Here is a 21,789-nt window from a genome sequence, read left to right as displayed (position 1 = left end):
CTTACCAGTATTGCTGCCTCCAAAAACTGTAAAAAAGATAGCATGAATTGGTGTTCAAAAAAGAAAATAGGCAATATTGAATTTCTTTGTATTAAATATCAGGGTTTAGGGCTTACGCACCCAACAAAAACGAAAGAATTTCAGTACTGTGGAACAGACTTTGTTGTGGGTGTTGCTGCAGTTGGAAGGGCTAAAACAAGCTGTGAATTGGACAATGAGGTTTGTTCCAAATATGTGTTAGTGTGTGTTCTATTGTAGAGCCATGTAAACTTTGAAGCCCCACGTGTTTTTTTTCTGGTTGGGAGTGTACAGGACTACACATATCCTGTGTTACCTTGTAGTGATACCATAAGGAGATTCTAAAGGTTCAGAAAATCGGAGTCTTCCTCAGTTCCTTGTTGTTGCCTGTGACAATGTCACACAGCTTGATAGGTATCTGATCCATCAGGTTTTGGCTGAGTAATTACAAAATATTTAGAAGTTTACGTTTGGAGTCACCTTTAGTGTAACTTGTATAGTGAGCTGGACTGAATGTTTGGGCCTTGTCATGGTCTCCTCAATAGGTATATTCTGTTATCCAACAAAGGTTGGATTAGGTCAGGATCTGCTGTAAAGCTGTGGAATACAAACAGCCATGCTAAGATCAATCAGGTCTGCTTAAACTTCCCAGCATCATTTAATCCATACTTGCATCCAGGTAAATTGTATTTGAGTCTGTGGCAAATATGACAACAAAAGACGATATTTGCTTTGGCATAAGGCATTAAAAAGGGTAATTTCTAATATGAAAGCAGGAATTAAAGAAGAAGACTTGAAACCTTGCAGGAGGGAGAGATTAATTTAAGACTGGATGAAATAGATAAAGTTTCTCTTCTGGCATGGTGTGTCCAGCAAGGCAGTGGTTTGCTGGGCTGTGTATTAGGCAGATCTGTATCACTATTGCTGTTGGATAAAGATCTTTAAGATGCATGGAACCTCAGTGGTACTGTAGAAAGCTCAAGGCTTCACCTTCCTGTGAGGTGCTGTTGCTCAAGCTGGAGGTTAAGAGCACCACAGTTCTTATTTCTCATTTGCTTTCTGCAGGAACAAAGTGCTTGTTGAAAAAAGTCGTGCTATACATTGTCATGCCACAGTCTCAAAGTTCAAATGCATTAGGACTGTCATCTTACAAAAGGTGTGCTTGCTTCAGAAGAAATAAAATGCAGAGCTTCAGAACCTCATTTTCAGAACGTTAGCACCAAACTATCCAGGGCATTTGCTTGGCTTTTTTACCAGTGTCCTACCTACAAAAAGGCAAGGCATCTTGAGCCATGTGTTTCCATCTGATGTCTATTGATTACAAAAAAGCCCTACCTCTCTTCCTCACTCCCTTTGCCAAAATGTCACTGCATGCTTCTGCAGTGGGCAAATGGCAGCAGTCATACCTGTCCTGAAATGTGCCTGCTAATTTGCTAAACATTCTTGATATGGCACATTGATCAGGTGCTGGCACCGGAAGAGAAGTATGTCCATCTCTGCATCTGATGGAACTGAAACTCTGCCTTCTTACTGCCAGTCACCTTCTGAGAGAGAGCCAGACCTGGCAGGAGGAAAAAACGTTACTTTAACCATAGTGACTCAGGATGCTACAGACAGGATAGGTTCTGCGGTGCGGGCGTGGAAGTGTGCGATTGAAATACTTTGATCTGATGTGGGAGCTTAAGGGTGGAGAAAGCTAGTGCAGAATCCTGACAGTTGCATCAGGCCATCTCTTAAATTGTATGCTGGCAAAGTGTAGTACAAATATACATTTGCAGTTGGAAAAAGGCACAACAAAGCTGGATTAAGGTGAGGGATGCCACTGGAGTGTTGCTATATGCTGAAAATCTGCAGGCAGATTTCCTAAAAATATATGCATATATCTAGAAAATTGTCTGGAATCATGTTTGCTCTTGGATTTCAAGATTTTTTTTAAGTAGCTGGTGATTCAAAATGATCCTCTTTGAAGGTATCACTTCTGTTGCTTGTTCTAATGTTACAACTTTTATACAGTGTGCTTGGGGCTCTTTTGCCTAAATGAAAACTGGTTTTAATCTGTGATACATTTGAGTATTTGTTTTATTTGGTTAGTCATATTTTAATAATTTTGAAGATTACAAGAAATCATATTATTATTTATTTGTTTTTCTTGTGAGTTTCTTATTTTGCTCCAGCTGCCTCTTTTTAGCTGGTTTTAGCTATAAAAAGTATATATTGTATACCCTTAAGTGGAACTAGTGTTTGGGAGTTGGTCGATATATGTGTGTGTCTGTGTTTTATATATCTGGCATTTTAAGACAATCTTTGTCCATTGTCAATATTTTAGGTGAACTGTTTTGCTTGCCAGAAACAGCTTCCTGAGAATTCCTTCAGCAATATTGCAGTAAGAACAACAATTGAAAAAGCAAAAGCCTATACCTTTTTGTATAGATACAAAAGTTTTACATGAGATACTGGTTTGAAAGATGTCTAAGGCTTAAATATGTTTAAGGTCAGCATTTAGTATGTTCTCTTGCAGGTGTTGGGAACAGTTTTCCTTGTCTTTATTAGCATCTGAACTGTTTCCTGCCCTGATCAGGTGACCTGTAGTTGACATCTGCTGTGAGTTAAACATTGTTGATTCCTTGGTAGAGATCTTTCTTTCCCCGTGGCCTCTGGACAGTGAGCGTGGCTGGGCACGTGTCCCTGTGATTTGGCATTATTGGTTTGTTTCTCGCTGCTTATCACCTCCTTTGAGAGTGTAACAGTAAATGGACGGAAAGGGGGTTCAGAAGAAAATCAAATCTCCTGATGTCCTAATGTAATAAAATACCTGAAGTCTCAAGGCTTTTTTTCTATAAAGGCAAATAAGGTAAACATGATACTTCTGCATTTAAAAAGTGCAGCCACCTTTTAAGGATATTGTTGGTTTCAGTTCGGTTTGGTTAACGTTTTACCCTTTCAGAAGCAACAAACACAGTTTTAATGCTTTAGTAACACACTTCTCTAAAGCACTTGGCAGGCTGCATAATAAATTAAGTCTCCCAAGCTTTCTGTTAAGCATCACAGATGGAGAAACAGAGAAATATGGGGAGGCCAAGTGACTAGCTCCACACATATAAAATAAATCTCTAGTTATGTTTCTGGAGTGCTATGGTTAAATGCACCTGCATATGGAGATTGTGTGAGGCTGAGATGAATAAAAATAAATAAATTGCTGCATATAATTGCAATATGTGGTGTGTTTTTAACAGTATTCACCTTAGACACAGATCTTGTTATTTGCACAGCATAGGTAGTTGTATCTGCATAGAAGCTACATCTTCCTTACCACTTATATTTTTATGAAAGATGATGGAGGACCAGGTATGTATGTGGGAACTTGGACCCTGACCAGCCACAGCTTTACACTGCTGCTGTCAAGTTAAGTTTTAATTTTCCTTTATTTGAGGAGAGAAAAACTGCTTTTTGTTCTCTCCAGAAAGTGCCTGTCTTAAGGACTGTCTTACAGAAGAGATTTTGTCGTCACAATATGTGTACTTTATTTCTTATTGTTCTTGTTTTGCTTAATCATTTTTAAAATTTGTTGTACTTGCAGTCAACCAAATGTAGGTAGTTGGCAAAATCCATGTCTCTTGTCAGACAGCACTGGCAAGGCTTGCCTTGGAGTATACGATGTACACAGGAATATCTGTGGACTGCACTCCAGTAACCTGTGTACTGAAACCTCAGATAACTTCGGAATGTGGGGTTCTTTTTCTTCAGAATTTGTGTTTAGATCGACAGAATTGGCAGAGTAGCAATTTGATGCTACTGGGTATGCTCCATAGTGGGAAGGAGGCTTACAAATTGACTCAGAGTGCTCCTATGGAGTTGGTTCATTCAGAGAGACATGTTGCAGCAAGGAACATGCTTGTTGTGTTGTATGTAGTATCTTCTTTTATATAGTTTTGAGTTGCTCCTGGCTTTTTTTTTTTTTTTTTTTTTTTTTCCTTCCATAGCTTAATTTTAATCAGAGAGGTTTGAGCAAGTGAAAGGATGGAGTGGGCTAGAGGTGAGTGGAAATTACCATGGAGTAGGATAGGCAAGGGGAGCCAGGGAGCATTTGTACTGTGGGTCTGGGAATGTATCATCTGAAGTTTCAGGGGACGTGTCCTGCCTGGTAGTGTGACCTCTTGCCTAATTTGCTTTGGGTAAGTGCTTCAGGTATGCCTAATGTGGAGATGATGGGAGCTTGCAAATCATCAGAATCTGTTTGAAGGAGTCAAGAAGTGTGGTAAATGATTAAGGTTTTGTTTGCTTAAAGTGTCCTGAGTTTTGCTGTGTCTGGGCTACTGACTGCTTACAGTTCCTTTGGTATGTGTGTTCAGCACTGCACGGGCAGATAAAGGGCAAGGTTTTCATTAACAGCAGCATAGCTCCCATTATGAATGATCTTGCTCACCTTACATGTCCAAAAGCTTTCTTAATATTTTGGAATATAGACTGCATTAAAAATGGGAACATTTCTTTTTCATGTAAATCTGGAGGTTGTAAAATCTAGAATTCTTCTGAATGTAACTGAGAGCCATGCAGTCAAATCCATGCATGTCACCTGAGGAGATCCTTATATTCTTGTATGCAGGTGTCATGGTGATAACAGTAATCCAGTCATTGAAATGTACTTTGTTCTGTAACTTTTAATAATGTGAAATGCAATTCAAGTGTGTGAAATAACAGTTGACAATAGAACTGGAAAAAAATAGTGCTGTATTATTTCTTTTTTTTCTTTCACACTCTCTCTCTCTTTTTTTTTTTTTTTTTTTTTTTTTTTTTTAGCATATCCTTTGGTGGAATTTTAGTAGAGATGATTTTATTCACAATTTCATCAGCAGTTTTGCAACAAGTTTGACATTTTGTAATGCTCGGTTTCCATAGAGGAAAGTCCTTGTAGAGTTATTGAAACATGCAGTTGTGAAGCATTTGGAATGTAAACAGTGATTGTGAGCTAGCTGTGAGTATGTTATTTTAATAAGAAGTGGGGCATTTTTTATAATTAACTGGGCATGAACGATTACTAGTGATTTTTATGGTATTACAATTTCTTTTTCATGGCTGCTGACAAGGGCAGTCATCTGTTAATTTCTGGTAGCTACCCTGTTGATACACAGAATAAATTAATTGTGAATGACCAGGTGGTCAGTGTCTAAACTTAAGTGGGAAATAGTTGCAATATTCTCCTTCCTGTAAAATATAATTCTGAGATGAAACTCAATATTCCCACTTTATGTATGTGGAGATATAGACAAAAATTTTGAATCCAGAGTTAAATCTTAGTTATGCCTGTGTTTTCTACTGAAAACATTAGTGTATTGATGTTGAATTTAATAGCTGATGACTTTGCTAGTGTTAAATGTAAAATTCAGCTGGTGCATGAAAAAGAGACTGCTTTCACTTAAATGATGAAAGAATAGCAAAGTAGTAATTAGCAAGTTCTAATTTGTGTTTATGAAGAGTTTAGGATGATACAATCAGGCAGAAAAAAACAAGTCTCTTTTTCACTAACATGAAACCTTGTTGAAAAAATGTGATATTGCAAGATTTTTAGTAGTTAAAATGCTGTTGCAAGTATCCTTCAAGTATTGCAAATATAGGTGGAATAATAAAGTTACAAAATAATTTTTCAGATAGTAAAAAACTTACTAAATCAGTAAAGAAATGTATAGGTAAGTTTTCTAAACTGCCTTAATTCTATTGTTTCATCATGTAACTATGCAGTAACTATGTATGCTAGTAACTTACTCAAAGGATGTACTTCTCTGTAGTCAGTGCTTTTTTCACAGTTCTTGCAGACTCTTTGTGTTGCAGAAACATGTTGTTATAATCAAAACAAAAAGAGTCCAGTTTTATAAACTACAAGGATTCTTTACTCTTTAATGCTTGCAATTGAGAGAGGAGTTTTAAACAGTCGAATTACCACATTTTACATATCAAATAATGTACTGCACTTGAATGTGGAGACTTAAAATAACAAATGAGGTATGAAACTAATATGAGAATCTTTGAAGGTGCTTTGTATTTTAACATTCTGTGAGAAAGTTTATTTGGGACTTGAGAGTTCTTCTTAGGCAGAGGCTTTCTATGATGAATGCTTAAAAAAATGGACTATTGAGCCTTTCTGCTCTGATGACTACAGAATATCCTTTATGTTGGAAAGTTGTTGGAAAAAATATTTATGATCATCTTGGAAACAAGATGGTATTTAATTGCAGAGTAGTTGGATAGATCATTCACAGAAGCTTCATTAACAGGTAGTTTACATTAACAAGTTGTGTCTGCCATTCAGATACACAGTTCAATAAAACTCGCATGTCTATCCACGATGAGATTGTTGAAGAAGTGCACATCACTAACTTGGAGGTTTTGTGAATGATACTCCAAAAATGCACTTTACAGATGTATATGGTCATTCTTTGTGCTGTATTGAGTGGGGTGGTAGTGCTAATTAGTGTTAGTTTTTTCTATACTCAGGTATTTAGACTCCTTAACAAAGAATTTCACAGACTCTTGATTAGAATAATGATTCTGTCTGATGTTGTATTACCCTTCATTACCTTTCATTAAATCCATGCACCACATTAATCTCTCACCAACCCACTGGCAAGATTCCTGAGGCTGGTACCTTCTACAGCTCTGGTGCTGCAACAGCATACACAGTGCAGTCCTGTGCTGAGATGTGTTACATCCCTCAAAATGTGTGTGTACCTCTTCACACTGAAGCAGCTTCAGCTCATGCAAGCAGAGTTTGCTTCTGATCTGCTACTTGGAGAACATGCAAATAATATTTAGTGGACAGATGTTCACTCGCATGGCTGCTGTACCATATTCAGGCTTTTTTTTTTTTTTTTTTTTTTTTTTTTTAATCCCTGGAGCTGTTTTTTTTTTAATTCAGTCTTTTGGAAAAGTAGTAATACCAATGTTTTTTTTCCAGATGAAATGCTGTGATAAGAATTAGCTGTCACTTATGCCATTGTAATTATCACATGAAGTTGCAAATGAGTTGTTAGCATTTATTCAAACGTGCATAATAATGGATATACTTCTTTTCTTGTGTGATGCTTTTCGTTCGTAATTTTGGAAGTGTTTAATTATAAGTTACAAATGTACATAATTCCTCTTGATGTACAGGGAAAGACACTAAGAATTCAAGAAATTTGTCTGGAAACTTTCCCCATAGGGGATGGAGGAATGCAGGGTTTGACTCCTCCTTTGTCCACTGTCCTGTCTGTTGGATTATGCAATAATTAGTAACAGCCCTTCAAGGGCCTGTACTGTTAAGGTAAATGGGGTTAAGGTTTGTTTCTCGTGATAATGTGGAAGATATTTTTGTTAAATAGGATTGGTGAAAAATATCTCCTAAGTGGTCTCTGTCCATGCATCTTGATGACTTTTTATTGCTTGATGATCCTGGAGTGTACTTTAAATCCATGAGACAAGGCAGTGTATTTTTGCTCCTCTGACTCCCTTTTCTTCTGTCAATTCAAGGCACTATCACTGCTGAAGCCAGATACGTGCCAGAGAACTGAGTGTCTCTGAAAAGCTGTGTCTTGAACTTTATCTAAGAAGCCTCTTGTTCCAATGACCCTACAATTAGATAAATCATGGAGTACTAGGGGGCACAGCAGACTTGAAGAAAAAAATGTGGATTCTAAACACATGAAGAATCAGTCTTTAAACAGAACTGGTAGGTTGGTATTTTTTCAGTTGTTGAAGAGCTAGCACAACGCTCTCAATACTGGATGAAATAAATATGCAACTGCTTCCCTACACCCCAGTCCTCAGAAATAAATGAACAATTGCTTTGCTACACCCAAATCCTCAGAAGAGTATAATGCTGGAAGGGAGATTGCTTCTAAGCCAAGTTGGCAGGCATCAGCCTGCAGCAGCAGAAGTGTTAAAGTGGCCCGCTCATGTCAGCGAGCTGTTCAGGGGGATGAGGTTAATGTGGGAAGCTGCGTGCTGGTGAAAGCGTTTGGGACCTTTTGCACGTTTGTGCCAAGAACCTGAGACAGTCACTGAGAAGAGCCGTTTTCGGCAGCTTGCTTTAATCTTGGTGAAGTTTTCTTTGTGTGTGTTCTTAAGGTGCTCTTAGCAGCCCAGTAAAAATATCTGAGCCTTTCATATCCTAATTTCAGTCAGGTGTCAGCAGCAATGAAGCTGCAGTGTACCTGCTGCACGGAGTGACGGCTGGCGGCTGCGTGGAGAGGGAGGCTCGCTACCTTCCCGGACAAATGCAGCTGAAACCTTCTCTTTTTTTTCATCAGTGTAGCACATCTCAACTCAGCCTGCCGGTACTTGATCACCTGCAATGGTCTTCCTTTAAAGGGAAAGATTTCTGAAGTCTTAGAAATGCTACTTTGTGGTATTTGAAGAACAAATGCTACTTTGTGGTACTTTTCCCCTTAAAGTACCAGTCGAGTACTAGTAAGTCATTGCTGCTGCCGAGTTGGGGAAAGGGATCTACTGTTGTGAAGAACAGTGAGCTGGAAAGATCCTTGTAGTAGTCATGTATTTAAGATTAAAATTAGGAAAAACTGTTATCTTTCTATGTTTTGAGTAGTTTCACAAAAGACCCCTTTTTTTCCCTATCCGGGAAACAAACAAAACAGCTCCAGAGACATCTGAAGCTTTCCCAAATCTCTGTTAGAGAACGTGTAAACAAGTGTTGCTTTTTTTTTTTTTTTTTTTTTTTTTTTTTTTTTTTTTTTTTCTCTTGTTAGATAGTGAGTATTACATACGTGCAGGTGAGAATATGACTTGTGCAGTATTCAGTGTGGCAGAAATTGAAACAACAATAACATGATTGAGCTAATAAACGACTTCTTTCTTTCACTAAAAGGAAAAAAGCCCTCATTAATAGCTTTTATTGTATTAGCATGCATGCCTTTGAGTGACAATATTAAACCAATGATTTGTCTCAGGAGTAGGTACTGTGCAACATACCAGGTTGATGAAAGATACAAGTAGTGTGTCTTTTCATTTCTTTCTTTTGCTTCTTCAGTACTACTAGATGGGCAGGTTACTTTATTTAGACTTGGCATGTAAATTTTTTGAAGATCTTTAGAACTGAACTGTCTTTATATTTCAGAGGGAAAATACTTGGGGTTTCTTCTGCTCATTCTTTAGTTGATAAAATCTCCTTAGGTTTCTTAAGGCCTTTTTTTGTTTGATGCGGGAACAAAAAACTTATTTTTACTGGTGGCAGATTTCATGAGCTTGTCTAGCTAGTGGAGTTTGCTCCTTTATAGGGCAGTCATTTTAACTGCAAAGCTTTATTTTGTGGCTTTAAATTGTGATTGATCCTGCACCTTTAAGAAACTGTTAATAGCACTCCTGGAGGAAGGAGGGAGGTGAAAGGAACGGAATACCTCTGAATGCAGTGTGTATATATTCTTTAATATGTTCTTACTGAGGATTTGATGGACACTTTGGTGGCATGCAGACTTGTATTGACCTGAGCTCTTCATGTCCATGTTCTTTAAGGGTTGTGTCTGTTAGAGGTAAGAACACTCCTGGAGGTGTGCAGCAGGCTCTCATCACAGACTCAGTTAAAGCAAGACTGCTTTTACCTCCTGCAATAAGGACAAGACTGCTGTGCCAGCACAGAATGCTGCATTGCCTCACTTGTTTGTGGGCAACATGTTCAACCAGTAGGAGCATATTCCTATCCTGGGAAATATTTGTGGTGTGCATGAAAGTGTACTATATAAATCTGAGTGTAAGAGCTGATGATGGATGTATGCTTCTTCAGACAATACAAGTACTTGACTGATTGCACTTGCAAAGATAATTACTCCCTTGAGACCAGAATTCTTAGAATGAGAGCTGTTTTCTGGAGTTGTGTGATAGTTGAACTATATGTTGCTCTTCAATTTGTAGGAATTTTTTTACTGTGTGGCCTTGGGGTAGATATTTTGTATGTTTGGACTTTGGTTAGAAAGTTTCTCATTCATGTTTCCACCTCCTGTTATTCATTAATATTTTTTCTCATGTATTTTTCCCTGGCATAAAGTCCTCTAACTGAAAAAATCCCACAGCTGAACACTTTAAGCAGTACCTTGATCTGTATGCCAACAAGAATGAGAACTAAATCCTTTTCATTTGGAACTGTGTGAAGGAAAAAGATGATGTTATTGAAAGTCTGTCTGAAAGTAACTTTCTTTGGAGAGTTGAGTTACATGAGAGGCAATATTCTGGAAAAGAGATGCTGTTATAGGTATAGGAGGCAATACAGAAAAAATCCAGAGAATTGTTATAAGAATTATTTGTGTCCTTTTAGACAGTTCTTTTAGACAATACTTTTCCATTTAATATCCAGTGTTGAATAAGAATGAGCAGACACTTTCTATCTTGGGTGAGAAGAGAGTTAAAAGATGTTCTTGGCCTTGGCCCTTGTTGTAGGGAGAAGTAAAAATCAATGAAATATGTAGCATTTTGTAAAATTACATAGGTGAAATTAATGATTTTATTTTTCTCAATGTTTATTTGCTCATTTACTCACTGTTTTCCCTACTATAAAAATTGGTCATTTTCTGAGAGATATTTTTCTGATAATGCTATTTTATTTTTAATAATAGTAATAGTAATAAAAATATTAAAGAGGTAGCCTAGAAAGCTATGAAAATTTCATTTTTATAAGATTTTCTTTAGTCTTTAATAACTTATGTCCTTAATAAGAAAATCAGAATTTCTGTCAAGATTGTCACACACTGCTTCTAAAACACACTGCAAGTTATCTTATTTGTTGCTTGTTCTATTGTCATAGTGAGGTCCCAGCCAAAATGAAGGGCCCCATTGTGGTCCTAGTGTATGGACAAATAGTAAGAGAATACTGAAAGGCTGCAATCTAAACAGGCAGGGCAGACAAAGAGCATATTATCCTGATTTTAGAGATGGGATACTGAGGCACAGAAAAATCTAATCAGGGTCATGTAAGAATGTTGTTTGGGAGCCAGGAATTAAGCCAGCTCTCTCCTTCAGTCCAGTTGTACTGCCTTAAAGCAGAGTCACTCTTCTGCAGAAGATAATACAGCTTTGCAGGCTAGTGTGTGAGTGCCAGTTGTGTCTTGCTGAGAGTTTATGAAGGAAACACCAGTTGGAGGATTAAAATCTGTTTCATGGCAGTCTGCACAGAAGAAATAGGACTGGAGGGGGTTTTTTGGCCTTGGGATTTTTCTCTAGGACTGTTTTACTGCATAGATAACTTTTTCTTAGTGTGCATTGACAAGAAAATGAAAGAGGAAAACCTGCTATCATTGTAGTATTTTATTACTAGCCCTCCAAATGTTTGGAGTAGTAAAAGTATTGCAAACTAATTGTATTTAAAACATTTCTGTCGTTTTGCTGCAAAATCAGTGATCCCTAATATGACTATTAGTAGTGCCTAATATGACATGTTCAACAGTCCTTAATTTAAAAAAAAAAATTCTGGTAAATGTCAGAAAGTTATTTTTCTTTCAAACTTTATTTTTTGGATCATTTGTACGCTTAATATAAAATCATTGAAGCTGTGAGGGAAGTGGGGAAAATAAGGAAAAACCACTCACTCTAAAGATGATGCATAGTACAGAGGTACTGTTGTGAAGTTTACAGATGGATTATTAAATTATTTTGATTCTTTGTCAGCCAGCATTTGGTATCTCCAGATCTTCATCTTACTGCTTCTGCAGGACCACTGTGTTCATGATATTTCTATACCTGTTTAGTTTAGTTGGCTATGTATCAGAAAGCTTAATCATCTTCATGCAGAAAAATCAAAAGCTGAAACGCTGTGTATTTCTATTAATTATTGTAGTTAAGTTGCAGATGACGTCTCTTCCTGTGTCAAGGTGTATTTTCCCAGCATAGAAGTTGTCAGAGTCCACCTGCTGCAGAAAGTATGGATGTGGTGCAACCCTCTAACTGTTGCTAAAGGTCAAATGTCTGATTCCAGAGAGCTGTACATCAATCTGAGCTGAAATTTAGTGCCATCATCCGTAAAGGGTGCTGACAAGTCTCATTTGCAGTGAGACTTCTCTTGATACATACTTGAGAAAGAAAGAAAGAATTGTTCTGTTGCTATATGGGGGTTTCTGGAGACTGCCTAGTCAAGGTGCAAGACGTTCACTTTGAATTATGAGAGAAGATGATTTCCAGCTGTTCCTCCCCTTATGTCTGCCCGTGGGATGTTAAGAAATCAGAATTCTAATGTAGAGATTGGTGATTTTCCTGCACATTCCCTATTCCTTGTATGCACACCTGTGTGCGGCCATGCTCACTCTCCGAGGTCTTTGATAGTGATATATGTGAGATCTAAGAGAAATCCGCTGTATCTGCAGGGTTAGAAAGTCTCTGATCAGCTCTTTGCCATGCTTTCCATACTCACAAGTCTGGGGACAGTTGTGCTATATGTTCTACAGATGGAATGTCACCTCTTCTTCTGGATATGGAGTACGTAGTCTAGATCCTTATAAATAATGTGTCTTTTTGTTCCTTGCCCTCAGTAATTTAATTTTTGCTGTCATTTGATTATACTATTGCTGTCCTGAAGATTTCCAGACCTAAGCAAGATGAAATTTGTAGGTGGAGGTGATATCTTTAATTAGACTAAATGTATCTGGTTGGGAAAATAAAGATATTTAGTGGCACACATCTCCTTAAATCCCGAAAGCCAGATCTAAACGTTAACCTGTTGTTTGAAGATACTGTTTACATTTACATTACTCTTCTAGCTTGATTTTGAACACATTAAAAGCCTATTTAGCTCACCTAGATTTTTGAGGCATATTTGGTAACTGATTTGTGGAAAAGTTGTTTTTGTTTCAGAATTTTTGTTTGTTTAGTTTTTATTTGTTTATGCCCTTGGATCTTAATATGTTTAACTGGTATCTATTTTACAATATAGCAGGACTTTCTTCTGGGTATTGACTTTGTATAGATTTATAATAAAAACTTCATAAGCAGTTGCTATAGTTCCTGAAATGTGTTGTTGTATGTAAAATAGAAGGCAATTCAAAATCCTGGTTCCTGAGAAAGAAGCTCCTTTAGATAATTTCCCTAAAGTACAAACTAATAATTAAAGTAAAATCTAAGAACAGTTAACAATTTTGTAGATATTATTGGAGTTGTTACAATAACACCTTACTGAAAACTAGATACTGTGTAATTGACTGATGTCCATTTCAATTACAAACATTGGTTTTGCTGTCTTTCACCCTACTGAATTGTATTTTGTCTCGCTTTGCAGCCCTGTTCCCATCTCTAAATTCTTCCATGCAGACTTGCAAGAGAGGGGTCAGTGCAGAGTATTGCCAAGTTGGTGAATGGGCTGTCTTTGCTCTAGCTGATCTTTTCCAGTGCCATCCCCTGTCACTCCAGCCCTGAGCTGCAGCGTCCAAATGCAAATGTTCACTAATATTTATTAATGTATTTTAGGAACTTTTGTTGTTGTATTTGCCCTTAGTTTAAACTCTGATGGTAAAAAAAAGTAAAAAGAAAGCGGTAACTAAATTTCTCGTAGTCATCCAAACACACCTCAGTGGCTTAAAACCTCCTCTCTTAAATGTACATTGGTTTCTGAGTACCTGCACCCTTTATGTGTGAGATGGAGAGGTTCTTTAACTGAAGGGCAGGAAGGAAAGTCCCTGTGTTCATAAATTGGTAATGTAAAAGTTACCCTTTCTAGTTACTTTACACAAAATAACTGAAAAGTTAAATGGCAAAATGAGAGTCTAATTTTAAAGATTAGTTCAGTAATGGGAAGTGTTAAAAACATAAGGAATTATGTCAAAGGAGATACACTTGCAGTGCTTGGACCCTAGCTAGAGGCAGTTACCCACCAAGGCCACTCTGTCACTACCCTTCTCAGATGGACAGGGGAGAGAAAATATAACCGAAGGCTCATGGCTTGAGATAAGGGCAGAGAGGTCACTCACCATGTACTGTTGCAGTTGAAACAGACTTGACTTAGAAAAATTAGCTGAATTTATTACCAGTCAAAGTCAAAGCAGGGTAGTGAGCAGTAAAACAAATCATAAAAACACCTTCCCCCCCATTTCCTCCTGCTTCCCAGGCTTAATATCATTCCCAATTCTCTATCTCCTTTCCACCCAGCAGCACAGGGAGACAAAGAATGGGGGTTGTGGTTCATTACATATGGCTTCTGCCACTGCTTCCTCAGGGAGAGGAGTCCTTCCCCTGCTCCAGTGTAGGTCTCTCCCATTTGAGACAATCCTCCACTCCCTTCTCCAACGTGAGTCCTTCCTGCAGACAATAGTTATTCATTAACTGTTCCAGTGTGTGTCCCTTTCCACAGGGTGCAGTCCTACAAGAACGGGATGCTCTAGTGGGGTCACAAGCCCAGCCAGCAAACCCGTTCTAGCACAGGCTTTTCTTTCCATGGGGCCACAGACCCTGCCAAGAGCTTGCTGCAGCACAGGCCTTCCATGGAGTCACAGCCTCCTTTTGGGCATCCACCTGCTCCAGTGTGGGGTCCTCCATGGGCTGCAGGTGGATCTCTGCTCCCCCATGGACCTCTATGGTGAAACAGGCCAGTCTTCAACAGGGTCTGCAGAGGAATCTCAGCTCCAGTACCTGGAGCACTTCTTCCCCTTCCTTCACTGACCATGATGTCTGCAGGGCTGTTTCTCTTACGTATTCTCTACATCTCTATTCTCTGTCCACAATTGCTTCTGCACAGTAACTTTTTTTGTCTTCTTCAATATGTTATTACTGAGGCATTGATGTGCTGATGGGCTCAGCCTTGACCAGTGGCAGGTCTGACTTGGAACTGGCTGGCACTGGTTCTGTCAGACATGCGGGAAGCTTTTGGCAGCTTCTCAGAGAAATCGCCTCTCCAGCTCCCCCCACTTCCAAAACCTTGCCACACAAGCACAATGCAATGTTTCTGCATCTTTTTATGTGTTACAAATTAATAAATACATTTACTGCTATTTTTAGCTGAGAGACAAGTATTTTTACAAAGCTTCATTTGGAGCTAAGTGTCTTCCTTTAATATTGCACAGATAGCTGTCTGATGGATTTCAGCATAATCTAGAGAGGCACCACTGCTCCACTGCAGTGTGTACTGATCTTGGTCCTGTTGGCCCTCCTGCTGTCCAGTTCTGGGCTCTGCATTTCATTCCCCTTCACACTGATGGTAGCATTCATGAGGTTCTGTAGTGGGGCAGCTTATGGAATCAAACTGTCAGAAAACCTTTTCCTGTTTTGTTCTGCCCTTCTTCATATTTGCTTTGCTCCTGATTCAGAGTTGGCTTGAATTTGACTCCTTGTGTAATCAGTTAATTGATGGTACAAGCACATGGGAGGGGCAGGAATATGAAGCTGGGAGTCCAGAAGGATCATACCAGTGCCAAACTTTGATCGGTTTAAATTCTGAGTTGTACAGAGAGTGAAATAAAGGTTCCGTAAGAAGGTGAGCTATCTTCTTCTTACCTCAGGAGCTCAGGGGCCCTGTGCCTCCATATGAGGAAGTTTTTAAAAGTAGGTTTTTCAAGGAGGAAAAACTTACTTTAGGTATTGTCTTATCCTCTAGGTGTCTAGACATGAAAAGCTGAGATTTCTTGGTGTCACAGGAATGCAGCATGCTTTTCGACGTGTGAGTTTTGCGTTTTCCAGTATTCTTGTGGTATGTTAATCTGGTAGCCCAGGCAATTCTGGTCCTTTATTGCCAAATTACCTTAGACTAGGATGGCAAATAGCCTACATAATTACATAAAAGCCTTCAGAATTATGGAAGAACAACACTGTCACGTTTTCCCGTGCTTATTTCATTCTTGTCTTTATTGATATGTCGTGTCTTATGTAAAATAGTAATGTCAGTGTTGCATAGTTTACTTTATAATCCCTTCCAAACAGATATTCAGATATGGTTAATCCACAATATTTGTTTAGATCATTGGTTCCCTATTATGAACTCTTGTTTTTTCTTTTGTGATGGATCTTTGGGAATGGAAGGCACCGTTTCCATCCTCAGTACCATTTCATAATGCCTAGATAAGGCAGTGGAGTACAAAGTCTTTCTGCGTCACTGAGGGTGGTATTTATTGTTTGCACTATAATTAATGAACTATTCCCAGCATTCTTTAGGATTGCCACCGTTCTCATGATTGCTCTAACCTGGGAGGCAGCATACCATTCAACCACGCTGGACTGGTTTAAAGGTGTCATGACCTTGACTCACTACCACACTGACACTTAAGTCTATGTGCTGCTTTTTCTGGTGGTGTGGTTTTTTGTTTTGTTTTGTTTTGTTTTTTAATCAAGGTCATGTTTTATTTATTATTTCTGTTCCAGTATTTATGTTTTCTTCTCATTGATTTTCTTTCTTACTTGACTTTTTAGCCTGCAGAATCGTAAGCTCCTTGTATTAGCACCTGAAAGGCATCAGTCAAGACTTAGGACAGTTGTGTTTTTTCTTGTGTTAGTTCTGTCCTGAAGATTTTAATTTTATTTTTTCCTCAACTTTATGATTGCTTTAACCATGACCTGCATTTTTCCATCAGAAAAGAAATGATCTTGAGCATTACTTTGTGGTTCTGACCCTAAGCCACAATTTCAGCAGGATCTTGGAGTAAAGGACATCCAGCAATCTCTTTCAGCTTAAATCATTCTGTGATTAATTTGCAACTGTGACTGACATTTTCAGGGGTAAAATGCAATTTATACTGGTGAACTAATTACTGAAGTGACTTACTGGGTTTTTTTGTAAGAGAGGAAAACTGCACTCAGGGGAGAGAATAAGCTCATGTTAAATGGAGAGTGTGACATTTATTTCTATGATAAGACCAACCTCTCTATGCAAGCATGTTTAACTGCTGTCTGAATAGTGCTCTGAAGATTGCCTTTTTATTGTTTCAGTTTCAAGTTTCAATTCACCGTTCAAATTGCTTGGTTTTTAAAGTAATCTCAAATGTAGAAGTAATCTACTGCACTGAAAGATTTTGTACATTACTCAAGTTCTTGAACAATGTACAGATTTGTTGCTTCTGTGGAACAAGAGAGAATTATTGGGCACAGTTCTAAACATAGAGTTTAAAAATGTGTAGCTCCAGGAGCTGGAAGAATTCACATGTATTTAGTTTTGTCCATTGCCATTTTTGCCATTGCTTTTTTATTTAGCTTTTCTTTTTTAATTTTAAACCAATGTGCAATGTGTCTTGAATAGTCTTTCTCCTCCCCTCCTCACTCCTGTTCTCTCTCAGCACATAAACATCACCAATATTTTTCAAAGCAGGCTTTGTGGGTATATTTAGTGGAGCAAAAGATATATAAGTGAACATTTAAAGTGTGTATAATTTATAGCAAAATATCATCATTAAAACTTGATTTCCCACACAATACTGTGAGGTCTTACTGTTTGACAACCTTAATTCTGCAGTGGAGGAATGTTTTAGATTATTTCCAGCTTGTGTTTTATTATACAGCAGGATGTAAATGATTATAATAGAGAGGGAACTTCATATAAGTCATCTGCCTTTGATTGTTACTAAAAATAATTCTTTTCTGTGTGTTGTTGGAGAAGATAAAAAGTCTGATTTGACACCTGAATTTTTGTGTTTGTACCACAATTTGCAGAAACAACTTTTTCTATTTTTTCTATGGTATTTGTGTTCTTAATGCACATTTCACCAAATTGATGTCTTACAAGACAACGTCATATGGCTACGGCTCTCTTTTTATTTGCAAATGTTAGTAATATAAAAGCTACAGACAAAAGTTGTATTCATTTTTCAAGTGCCGCAGCGAAGTGTACACAAAGTAATATTTTAAGATTTTAATCTATAAAAGTAATTTCAAACAATCAGCATTCACTGTCTCAGAGTTGCAACTATATAGAGCATCATTCCCCTGATATGGGCTGCTTTTGCATCCTGTTAGTTCAGCAGCTCATTTTCAAGCAGGCTTTTGTCACTGTACAGTATCCATGGGCATGGCTGTGTCAGTTGTGTTTCATTTTGAGGAGATGACGATTCAGTACTGCAAGGAGTGAGGTATGTGTGGATGGATGGCCCTTTTGGGAAGTGTGTGGGTACTGAAAACTAAGCTATCTCTTCTTTTTGCCATCGAGAGTGTACTTCCAGTAAAATGAGTTGACCATGCTGGGGGCTATGGAGTGCTTTTACCTTGAAGAAGGGCTGGGCAGCTCTTTCTGTCTCACACTTGTGGCTCTGTATTAACGCAGAGGGCACAAGCAGCTCACCATGCCAGTGTGTGCTGAGTCGTGCACACTGTGGTCACTGTTTCACTTTAAGGGGGTAGGCAGTTTTTGGTAGAAAATAAATATTCTTTGCAGTTGCTTTCGTGTCCCTCCTTATTCTCTTTGTACCTTGATAATTATTTCAGTACCATTTGATAGCCACTCACCTTATTGAATAGTTATCATCTGTCTTTTTCAGTGGTCTTTCCTGAGCTGACTTTTGAGAAAGAAAACATGTCTCTAAAGTAATCTTCTCTGAAAAGCTTATCACCATTGCTTCTGACTAAGCAGGCCGGGAGATGTGATTATTGCCTTTAGAAGACAGTTTTTTGTTTGGAGAGGCCATTGTCTTTTTTTGTTGCACACACAAGGTCTAAATTGTCAGATGGCTGCAATCTGATCTAAGAATGATACCAGTGTCTAAAATAATCTTTCAGTCTTGGTTACTTTGAGTAGGACATGGTAGCACTGAACTATTCTTATTAAAACCAGAAAAACCTGTATGAAAAGATATGTAGCTGTTTATCTTTTTTACTTACTTTTAAATTTCAAATGTTCCTTGCTATATTCATTGTAAATTCTCTGATCTGGATTGCACTTGTGGTATTATTACATCTAATAAAGTGTATCCCCAGTTGGACTCTGTAATGAGACAATATTAATATGTTGTGCAATTTCAATTGAAAAGTAATTTATATAATTACAAATCATGAATTTAATAATGAAAACAGATTTGTGCCAGTCTGGTTCCCATGAATAAACTAAGAGAGGTAGTTGAACCTGCTTGGACTTACAGAATTTTCTTTCTTAAGAACTCCTGCATAGTGAGAGTTTCAAGGAATCTTAAAAGCCTGAAAGATGGTGTTTAAGTTTTTCATCCGTTCTGATTCAATAATAACAGTATTAGTGTGCTGTGATTCTTATTTTCAACCTGCAGTCTTGTGTCCTTGAGGTTCTTGGATTATTTTAAGTGGACTTTTGAGAGGGGGCTGATAACTTCCTACAGGAGACTCACATTTACAGTGCACTCTTGTACCTCCACTGGGCTATTTCTAGGCACCTGCAAAATGAAAAAAACTTCCAAAATGCTGCTTCAGGATGACACTTACTCTGCATCTGTGCATCCTTTTGATGCTGTGCATCTCACAGCAGCATTTTGGTGTGTTCTCCTATGTGTCTGTGCAGTTTCTTTGTGTATCAACCCATATGGAATATGGAAAAAAAAAAATCCCTCAAGTGGTGCTATTTACTTGTTAGGTGCAGTGGTGTTTGCCAGGGGAGTGGAGCAAGCTCACAGGAGTTTTCCTTCACTGCTCTGTCTCCTTGGCAGTGCCTGATGAAAAGGGTTTGTGATCCTGTGAACTAACCTGATTCCTTTTCCCACCTATGTCCTAAAATGATTTTCACCAGTATTAATACCTTATGTTTTTTATAAGTTACGCCCTGCAGCCAGAAATCATAAAAACTCAGCCAAACTTTAGACACCTCAGAGCTGTTTTAAAGGTTAGGATACAGCCTTGCGAAGGTTAAATGAAGTTAAGGAATTTTAAACTGGGAAGCAGTTGTAACTTTTCCGTTTGTGAAGGGCAAAGTCTCTATGTTTTCATAAGAAAATTGTCACCATACCTTTCAAACAACAGAAAAAAAAATTTTGAGATGTTTTAACCATTTTAAACATGTTTCATTACTGTAATTAAATGCATGCTTTTGAGCTGAGACTTTGACTTTTCAAATCATACCCAGAAGAAATACTCCTTTCTGTGGAACTTGCAGTGCTGTTATTGGAAATCTGTACGTTCTGATCCAAGCTATCCCGCTAAGAATTGCCAGTGTAAAATAATTTTCATCATCACTGAATTATCATATTAAAACAATAAATAGAATAAAAAGGCCTGGTTTAGTGCCTGCTTAGATTTTTGTTTATTTGTTTTACCAGTAAGGAAGTTTTGATTGAACCTAACTTTGTACTTCTGGCTTCACCAGTACTAAAACTAATTACACCAAAGGAGTTTATGCCTCGCCACTGGCAGTCTCAAATTTAGGCTGAGTGTGTTGATTTCATTCATCTGGCTGTACTGCTTATGAAGGCTTGGTTAGTGCAAGACCAGCAAAGGTGTCGTGGCTGGTTAACCTTTCAACTGGATTTCATTGCCTGGTACAAGCAGTAACAAAAAGAAAAGGTTTTGGTTTTCAGTGGATGAAGGAACAATGCACATCATATCATGCTATGAAATACCTGCAGCGTGGTGGGGCTGGTTTGTGCCCAAGAATTCTTGAATGAGCCTCTTTGGATCTACCTGTGCCTATATTACCGTGAGAGGTGATGCCCGGTTCCTCTGGGCTTCTTGGGAACTGAAGACATTTTATACTTCATTGTGCCAAGCACTGCCATCATAGGCAGTGATACTACCTACAGTGCCAGAGGCCATGGCAGAATTACTTATGAAAGTAGTTCTAGGGCCAAAATAATTGCTTTAGTTAAGAACTAGTGGATTGAATCAGTTTATAAAAGAAATAACTATTTTTTAGAAACACATTACTTACTGGAGAAGGAGGATTTAGTTGTTGATCTTTATCAAGCACAGCTGCTGTTGTACATGTTTGTTCTCTTGATTTTCCTCCTGTTTAAAAGGCACTAAAAGATGCTCCTGAATAACACTGAAACTTACAACATTTTTATTTTTATAATTTGAGAGGTAGTGTGATCTGTGGGGCCACTACTTGGCATGGGGTTATTAATGCAGCAACACATTCATTAGCAACACTGGGTTTGGTGACATGATCCCACTGAAATGCATAAAAGTGACTGGAGTTTCTGTCCTCCAAGCTGAGCTGTGATGTATGTGTGTGTGTGCTTGTTCTGAAGTTGTAGCAACAAAGAGTAGAACAGGTTACCTCACTTGTAATGTTAGAGTTCTGAGGCCTTTAGTTAGTAATTTAAGCCTGGTTTACTCTGTTTGTAATGGCTTAAGAATGCATGTATTGCATTATGTGTTTCAGCTGAGAGGGGCAAATCATCATCTGACTGTACCTGTCTTTGGATTTCATTAAATTCCTCATACCATCACCAAGAAATACCTCATTAACCAACTTTGTCTCTTCCCAGAGTATTTGCTGGGGACAAACCGCAGGGTGGTGGAACTAAGGAAAGGCATTTGCACAGAGTCAGAAATTTCGTGTGGCATGGCATTCCTGGCTGTGTTTTAAGCTGTAGGATCCTTGACCTTACTATAACTAGCTTTTAAGCAGGAGCCTTTCTCAAGCAACTTATAGTCAAGCTTAGAATATTGTAAGATAGAGCATAACCTGTGCAACATGTTTTCAGTAAGGATCTTTAGGCAAAGATTTAAAAAAAATATTCCTTTACTGTTTCAACATTTGACCAGTACAGAAATGCTTATTCCACTTCTTGGCAGTGAGTGTCAAGAAAAGGTGTTGCTGTCTGTGCTCTGACTCAGACTGAGGGATGAGACTGCAGCATTAGTACAGGACCTTGAAAACAAAAGAGGGAAAAAAAAATCTCTTGAACATAGTAAGAAGCTCGTCTGGAGCAATAT

At 38.1% G+C, this 21,789-nt stretch overlaps 1 protein-coding gene across 4 annotated transcripts in view; it reads left to right on the top strand.

The window, feature by feature from the left end:
- Positions 1–21,789, top strand: part of ATXN7L1 (ataxin 7 like 1) — a 111,958-nt gene that overhangs the window by 15,913 nt on the left and 74,256 nt on the right. The gene's annotated exons all lie outside the window — the stretch shown is intronic.

Source organism: Hirundo rustica, chromosome 4 (genome assembly GCF_015227805.2).
Source record: "Hirundo rustica isolate bHirRus1 chromosome 4, bHirRus1.pri.v3, whole genome shotgun sequence".
Taxonomy (NCBI): Eukaryota; Metazoa; Chordata; class Aves; order Passeriformes; family Hirundinidae; genus Hirundo; species Hirundo rustica.
Note: the sequence above shows the minus strand (reverse complement) of the source record. Positions and strands in the feature narration are given on the sequence as shown.